Raw genomic sequence first — 9,552 nt, forward strand, 5'->3', positions numbered from 1 at the left:
ACCACAATCGAGGAGATGGCTGAAAACCAAAAAAATTCGCTACCTCCTGCGATTGCTGTTAATCAGAATCCTACTTCGCGGACTATGTATGATTATGCTAAATCTTCTTTAACATGAACTGAATCGAGCATAGTTAGACCTACTGTAGCTGCAAATACTTTTGAACTGAAACCTAACACAATTCAAATGATACAGCAATTTGTTCAGTTTGATGGTTTGCAAGACGAAGATCCCAACGCTCACTTGGCAATTTTTTTAGAATTTTGTGCCACTTTTAAAATAAATGGTGTTTCTGATGACGCTATTCGCCTTTGGTTATTCCCTTTTTCATTGAGAAACAAAGCTAAACAGTGGCTGAACTCGTTTCCACGGGGGTCAATCACTACTTGGGAATAAATGATTGAAAAGTTTTTATTAAAATATTTTCTGCCGGCTAAAACGGCTAAATTACGTAATGATATCTCTTCTTTTGTGCAGATGGATTTAGAAACACTCTACGATGCACGGGAGAGATACAAGGACCTCTTGAGAAGATGCCCTCACCATGGGTTACCACTCTGGTTACAGGTCCAAACCTTTCATAATGGCCTGAATCCTTCAACTCGGCAGATGGTTGACGCAGCTGCTGGCGGAACCATCAATAATAAGACACTTGAAGATGCCTATGAATTTATAGAGGAGATGTCACTGAATAACTATCAGTGGCAAGTCATGAGGATAAAACCAACAAAAATAGTCAATGTTTATAATGTTGATTCGGTTACCATGCTCTCTAATCAGGTAGAACTCTTGAATAAGAAAATTGACAGTTTCTTTATTTCTTCACAGGTTCACCCAGTAATACAGTATGAAACGAGTGGAGGTGGATCAAACAGTTTGGAATACCCACCTTATGGCCACAACATGGAGAACGAGCAGTTAAATTACATAGGTAACAATCCTCGATCTCAAAACAATCCTTATAGCAATACTTACAATGCAGGTTGGAAAAACCACCCAAATTTTTCATGGGGAGGCCAAGGAAATCAGAGACCAGCACCCCCTCCAGGCTTTCAGCAACCACCGTACCAGCAGGAGAAAAAGCCGAACCTTAAGGAGATGCTAACCAAATTTGTCTCGGTGTTAGAAACTCATTTTTAGAATACTGAGACGACACTCAAAAATCAACAAGCATCAATCCAGGGGCTCGAAACTCAGATTGGCCAGCTTGCCAAGTTGATTTCCGAAAGACCACTAGGAAGCCCGCCCAGCAACATTGAATCTAACCCAAGGGAGCAACTCAGCGCGATTGTCATTCAAGATGAGGAAGGGTTAGCTGCAGAACCAATGCCAGAAACGGTGGTAAGCAAATGTGAGAATGAGGTAGGCCAAAATGACCCAAAGCCGATGAGTATAGAATATAAACCTCGTGTGCCATACCTTAATACAACAAGGAAAGACTGATCAAATGAACAATTTGGTAAATTCCTTAAACTTTTAAAGAAACTACATATTAACTTACCGTTTATTGAAGCCCTTTCACAGATGCCAAATGCAGTCAAGTTTTTAAATGAGCTTGTAACAAATAAACGAAAGTTGGGTGAGGCGTCGCATATGGAGTTGAATGCAGTTTGCTCAGCCATACTATAGAATAAGCTACCCAACAAATTGAAAGATCCAGGGAGTTTTATGATTCCTTGTTTAATTGGTAGTTTAGATGTTTATCATGCATTGGCTAGCTTAGGGGCAAGCATTAATGTTATGCCTTATAAAATGTTTAAACAACTAGGTCTTGGGAAACCCAAACAAACTAGGATGAGCATTCAATTGGCTGATAAAACTATTAGATTTCCTAGGGGTATCATTGAAGATGTTCTTGTTAAGATCGATAAATTTATATACCTAGTAGACTTTGTTGTTCTAGACATGGAAGAGGATAGTAAAACACCTTTAATTTTAGGACAACCCTTTTTAGCGACTGCTAGAACCATTATTGATATTTGTACAGGTGAACTCACACTTCGTGTGGGAGATGAAACAATCACCCTTCAAGCTTGTAATTTGAGTAACACATCAAAAATTGAAGGTGGTTGTATAAATCATTCTACTAGTACTGATCACGTGGTGAAACCTTCTGTGCAGGAAACAGTTACAAAGAACACATATAAGCTGTGTTCAAACAACAACAAAGGACCTATCTATGAAGAATGAAAGCTAAAAATCGAGGAGCTAGATGAATGGCAGACACAGAAATTGAGAACATCCGATAAGCCGAAACCGAGCCAGGATGAGCTCAATACCTCACCAAATCAACTTAAGGTTAAAGACAAAGTACTACTAGATGCAGCAGATCCTCGCATTACCACTTCTGAATCTAATGAAGAAATTTCTCTTATGGTACTCAGTATTTTCCCATATGGTACAGTCGAGGTAAATCATCCCAAATTCGGTACATTGTAAACAATGCTCGTCTTAAACCTTATGTTGATAAAGTTTATAGCAGGGATGAGGAGTGTAAACTCCTCGCTCCACCTTGACCATGCAAAAGTGAGGTAAGTCGAGCTTAGACTATAAATAAGCACTTCTCGAGAGGCAACCCGAGCATTAACAGTGTTAATCTCTTTCAAAATTTTAGTTTTTAACATCTAACATACTAACTGAATCATGGAACGTAAGCTTTCTAAAGACCACACGGCCAAGAACACGGGCGTGCATTAGGCCGTACGACATGGCCGTGGGAGAAACTGCCAAAATAACACAGGCGTGTGACACGCTCGTGCTTTGAAACCGTGGGCAAACCTATTAATTTAGCACGGGTGTTCGACACGCCCGTGCCCAGCCCTGTGGATGACACTGTCACAATAACACGGGCATGTGCCTTCATACACGGGCATGGGAGAAGCGATTGAAGATTGACATGGCCGGGCAATATGGCCGTGTACACCAATGCGCCCAATTTTGAAAACGAAGGCACACGGGCGTGCCCCACGACCGTGTGCCCCAATTTCTCTATAAACAACTATTATCTATTTTAGCTTTATCTTTATATTTTGAAATTACTTTTTACTTCCTGATAATACTATTTTTTCTTGAGTATTTACAATATTTATTTTCGGCTATTTCATTACGAGTAAATATGCTTCATTATATTTCCTAAAGAGTTCCTGATTTTATCACAGTCATAAAGAGCTCCAAAGCTCCTCATCAAACAGGAACTAAAAACTCCAACGGTGCAGGATGAACCTCTACCACCACCGGAGTATCCTCCTCTATTCTCATCATTTCCTTGGCCGATTATTCTCCATGACTCCAATTCAAGGAGTCCATGCATCATTCAGGAAGTTTCACTTCTCTTCCTATCTTATGATTATAAATCTATCTTTGTCAATATATCTTTCCTTGTACATAAAGGGCAATGTACATCTTAAGTGTGGGGGGTCTTGTAACACCCCGAACCCGAAACCGACACCGGAGTCGAACACGAGGTGTTAACTGACTTTAACCCCTTATAAAATTTATTTTCCAGACACTACCCAATCTGTGTACTAGTCGTTTTAAAAATCATATCTTGAGTTTCGTAACTCGAAAATCAGTTTCGTAATTTTTCCCAGAAACTAGACTCATGTACCCATCTATGTATTTTTTTCTAGAATTTTTGGTTGGGCCAATTAGTACAGTTTATTAGTCAAAATCTCCCAAGTTGCAGGGGTCGACTACACTGACCTTTGCCCATTACGACTTGAATATCTCCCTGCACGGGGCTTCAATACTGATGCCGTTTGTTTCTATGAAAACTAGACTCAGAGAGGAATCTGTACATATATGGTACGACCCCTAATTATCTCTGGTTAATTTGTAATGAATTTCCAAAGTTGGAGCAGGGAATCCAGAAACCGTTCTGGCCCTGTCCCACAAAAATCTGATTATCTCTTAATATACTGCCCATATGATCTTTTCGTTACTTCCTCATGAAAACAGACTCATCGAGCTTCGCTTATATAATTTATTCATCAATTAATTCCACTCCTACTATTTTTAGTGATTTTTCAATCTCATGACACTGCTGCTGCCAGCATCTGTTACGAAAGTAACTAGGTTCATTTCATGCCTACCCTTGATCCAACTCAATCGAACATTCGTGCCATTTTCGCATGGCTTAAAGTTTACATGCCAAAGTTCAAACACAACGTAATAGCTTATACATGCCAAAATGTTCTTCTAAGACAACTAAGAAGAAAGTACCAAAACTTGCTATCCGGTGTGATGACTTCGATGATGGCCCGACCACGCAAAAATAGATGAGTCCAAGCAACCTATAATGGGTGACAAGGAAACACCGAGTGAGTTTATAACTCAGTAAGTCATAAGCTATGCACTACCATCCATCAATAACATTATCACAAGAGAAAACAAAATGGAACGAGGCTAATTACTCCATCCATTCCGAACCATACCATAGTTCCTCCAACCTATCAATTCAATTTCATATCAATTCATGCATTCACATTCCATATACTCATCAATAGTACATTGAAGCATTTTCATAAATCAATTTATTTTCGTTACAATCAAACGACTAAACGGCCTTTCACCCATCCTACGATAAATTTTATGTACGTGACTTCAAGTATATTTGTCACATAGGTTCAAACTTACCGAGCTCAACACCAAGTATAAGTATAGCACCTATTAGCCATGTACTCAAGACACTTACCCGATCCGCTGTCCGCGATCGACTCAATAGTGTCGCACACATAGTGTCCATAATGATTCACGAATGTATATCGAGTCCGCACACTCAGTGCTATATAATCAACTCGCACACTTAGTGCTACATAATCAAATCGCACACTTAGTGCTACATAGTCAAACTCGCGCACTTAGTGCCGCATGGTCAATTCGCACACTTAGTGCATCATATTCATTTCGCACACTTAGTGCAACATAGTCAAATCGCACACTTAGTGCTGTACAATTTAATCCCGCGCACTTAGCGCCAATCTCATGGTCATAAATGGTTATCCCGCACGTTTAGTGCCGAGATCAACAACTCAGTACATCTTACCTCTTTTCTTTCATTCAACAATTTCATCATCACATACGTACATGCACACATATATATATATATATATGTATATTTATTCATTCCATTCAGCATCAATACGTAAACATTATGACCATTGAAATAATACCAACTACATGCTTAATGACTTACCTCGTGTTGGGTAAGACGGTTCCAACTCGGCTACTCGATAACCTTTTCTTTGCCTTTGCTCGATTCACCTCCTTTAACTCCTTGAGCCAAATCAATTAATTTAAAATAGTCATTAATCGACTATTCAAGTATTACTTTCAGAATAATATATATATTGATTTGACTTTCACACACATAGATTATAGTAAGCTTTATAATAGTCAATAAATAACTCATTGGCAAATTTTCATTAATGTTTACAACAAAATCACATATTCACTACGAGCTGTTTTCCTGAGCAGTAGTCGCTAAATTGTTTATAACTGGAGCTACAAAACTCCAAATCACTAGCCGTTAATTTTCCCTGAATATAGACTCGTATATCTTCCATCCATAAAATTTTCAGAATTTTTGGCTTGGCCAATCAATACCAGATTTTTCTTAAAGTTTCCCCTGTTTCACTGTTTGACTATTCTGACCACTCTTCACTACGAATCAAATTTCTCATTTTACAGAATTCAAAATGTGTTGTATTTGATCTCATTTGAAACTAGACTCATTAAGGAGTCTAAGCATATAAATTTTATCTTATAATCATTTTTGTACAATTTATAATGATTTTCTAAAAACAGAACAGGGAATCTAGTAGTCATTTTGACTCAGCCCCACAATACTTCAAATATCTCAAGATCGGTAACTCTTTTGTTTTCATAGTTTCTTTTGTAAGAAAATAGACTCTTCAAGCTTTAATGGCATAATTCACTCAGCTTCTAATTCAACTCCTACAAATTATGGCGATTTTCCAAAATCACCTTACTGCTGCTGTCCCCAAACAGATTATTACCGAATCAAATACTAACATTAGCATTTCACCTTAATAGCTAGCTTGCCAAGCCTTAATTTAACATATTTTCATTCAATTTAGTCTAATAACGCATAAATGGGTAAATTACATTTTTACCCCTAATATTTCGCACTTTCACAATTTAGTCTTTATTCCACAAAACACAAAATACACAAAGTTTGGTCACACTCCTTAAGGGCCGAATCTTCCTAGTGCCCATATAAGTCCATACATCTCATTTATTTCACCTTTGAGTCCTTCAAAAATTTGTTTTTGTAATTTAGCCCTAACTACTCAAAATCACCAAAAACTTCAACACAAAACATATTAATCTTTAACATATCTTTCACTTTTCATCAACAACTATCAAAAAACTCAAGCACTCATCAATGGCAAAACACAAAATCATCATCAATCCACAAAATTGAACCATGGGTTTTTAGAACTCAAGTCAACTACTAAAACATGCATGCATCTCAAGAACAACATCAAACATACCTTAGTCTAGCAACCCACCATAGCCGATTTTCTCAAGCTCTTCCCCTTCCTTTCTTTCCTCTATTCGGCCAAAGGTGTTCAAGAATGAACACACATTTTTTTTTGTTTTCTTTCCTCAACTCACGGCAACAAGGGGGGGTATGGATGAGACCATTTTTTTTTCATCACCCTTCCTTTTCATTGTTTAATTCCTTTCTTTAATTTATTTTAATTATCATGCTTAATATTTTATTTTCCTCACCATACATCACTAACACAACATGTTGGTGACATGTTTCCACCCATAGCATGGCCGGCCACTACATATTAGGGAGGGGGAATTTGACATGCAAGTCCCCTTTTTCTTCCACATGCACTAATAGGTCCTCATGCATTGACCTATCACATTTTAAAATTTTCTCATATAAGTCCTATTGACTAAATTCGCATGCAATCGACTAAATCGAAGCTTGAAATTTTCACACATTCATTATTACATATTCTAGATAATAAACATCACATTCAAACCTTTCGGTGACTCGGTTTAGCGGTCCCGAAACCACTTCCCGACTAGGGTCAATTTTGGGCTGTCACAACTCTCCCCCACTTAAGAAATTTTCGTCCACGAAAATCTTACCGGTAAATAGGTTTGGATATCGTTCTTTCATCGAGCTCTCGGTTTCCCAAGTAGCTTCCTCGATCCCGTGTTCGAGCCATAACACCTTTACTTTCTGTTCGGCATCTTCAATCAAATCAACTCCGAAAATTTTACTTTCACCAAGCTCAGTCCAAAACAATGGTGTGCGGCATTTACGCCCGTACAAAGCCTCGTAAGGTGCCATCTTAATACTTGATTGAAAACTATTGTTGTAAGCGAATTCAATCAAAGGTAAATACCGTTCCCATGAACTACTAAACTCGAGGATGCAACATCTCAACATATCCTCAAGCATCTGAATTATCCGCTCGGATTGACCATCGGTTTGGGGGTGAAAAGCGGTGCTAAAATGCAGCTTGGTACCCAAAGCTTCTTGCAATTTCTCCCAAAATCGCGAGGTGAATTTCGGATCTCTATCCGACACGATAGAAATAGGTACTCCATGTAATCTCACAATCTGTGAAACATACAATTCGGCTAGTTTATCCAATGAAAAATCCGTACGCACGGGGATAAAGTGAGCCGACTTAGTCAGCCTATCAACAACAACCCAAATCGCATCGTTCTTACTTGCTGACAATGGCAGTCCGGACACAAAGTCCATTGTGACTCGATCCCATTTCCACTCGGGTATCATGATCGGCTAAAGTAACCCTGAAGGCACTTGATGTTCCGCTTTCACTTGTTGACATATTAAACATCTCGAAACAAAGTCGGAGATGTCTCGTTTCATACCATGCCACCAAAACCGACGTTTCAAGTCGTTGTACATTTTCGTGCTCCCCGGGTGAATTGACATTCGGCTACAATGGGCTTCGTTCAGGATCATCGGAATGAGTTCCGAATTCCTTGGAACGCACAAACGACTTCTAAACCTCAAACAACCATCATCATCAATCTGAAACTCCGATTCCTTGTTCGGAACGCACTCAGCTCGTTTTGCAACCAATTCATCATCGACTTTCTGAGCTTCACGAATTTGATGAGTCAATAATGGTTTGGCTTTTAATTCAGCTACTAACACATTGTCAGGTAGAACAGACAAGTGTACATTCATCGCTCGTAAAGCAAACAGTGATTTCCGGCTTAAGGCGTCCGCAACCACATTAGCCTTTCCCGGGTGGTAATCAATGACAAGCTCGTAATCTTTCAACAACTCAAGCCAACGTCTTTGTCGCAGATTCAAGTCTCGTTGAGTCATCAAATATTTGAGACTTTTGTGATCCGAAAACACATGGCACTTCTCGCCAAACAAATAGTGTCGCCATATTTTTAATGCAAACACAATGGCGGCTAGTTCGAGATCATGGGTCGGATAATTTCTCTCGTGTGGCTTCAATTGTCTTGACGCATAGGCCACAACTCGACCTTCTTGCATCAATACGCAACCCAACCCAAGTAGGGATGCGTCACTATAAATGACAAACTCTTTACCCGATTCGGGTTGCACCAAAATTGGAGCTTCAGTCAGATGAGTTTTCAGTTGATCGAAGCTTTTCTGACATTTCTCCGTCCATTCAAACTTAACATCCTTCTGAAGTAGCTTTGTCATTGGTGTGGCTATCATCGAGAAACCTTTGACAAATCGTCGGTAATAACCGGCGAGCCCTAGAAAGCTCCGGACTTCAGTAACATTTCTCGGAGGCTTCCAGTTAAGTATGGCTGAAATTTTGCTCGGGTCAACTCGAATACCCGATGCGGATACCACATGACCCAAGAAGCTAACCTCTCTTAACCAGAACTCACACTTACTGAACTTAGCATATAACTGCTTATCCCGCAAAATTTGCAACACTTGCCTCAGATGCTCAGCATGTTCGGTCTCATCTCTTGAATAGACCAAGATGTCATCAATAAACACAACTACGAACCGATCCAAATACGGCCTGAAGATCCGATTCATCAAATCCATAAACACCGCAGGGGCATTAGTGAGCCCAAACGGCATCACTAAGAACTCGTAGTGACCGTACCTCGTTCTGAAAGCAGTTTTGGGTACGTCTGAATCTCGAATCCGCAACTGATAATAACCCGATCTCAAATCTATCTTTGAAAACACCGATGCTCCCTTTAATTGATCGAACAGATCATCAATACGCGGTAACGGATACTTATTCTTTATCGTCACTTTATTCAGTTGACGATAATCAATGCACAACCTCATGGTTCCGTCCTTCTTTTTCACGAACAATACTGGTGCACCCCAAGGTGAGAAACTCGGTCGAGCGAAACCTCTATCCGTCAATTCTTGCAACTGAGCTTTCAACTCTTTTAACTCGGTTAGTGCCATACGATACGGAGCGATCGAAATAGGCGTAGTTCCAGGTACAAGCTCAATACCAAACTCTACCTCCCGAATAGGTGGCAAACCCGATAACTCTTCAGGAAAAACATCCGGGT

At 39.5% G+C, this 9,552-nt stretch overlaps 1 non-coding gene across 1 annotated transcript; it reads right to left on the minus strand.

Moving 5' to 3' along the window:
* Nucleotides 1-444: 444 nt before the first annotated feature.
* Nucleotides 445-551, minus strand: LOC121204282 (small nucleolar RNA R71). The gene has a single exon (XR_005899210.1). It is a non-coding gene; the product is annotated as a small nucleolar RNA R71 (small nucleolar RNA).
* Nucleotides 552-9,552: the final 9,001 nt, after the last annotated feature.

Source organism: Gossypium hirsutum, chromosome A07 (genome assembly GCF_007990345.1).
Source record: "Gossypium hirsutum isolate 1008001.06 chromosome A07, Gossypium_hirsutum_v2.1, whole genome shotgun sequence".
Lineage (NCBI taxonomy): Eukaryota > Viridiplantae > Streptophyta > Magnoliopsida > Malvales > Malvaceae > Gossypium > Gossypium hirsutum.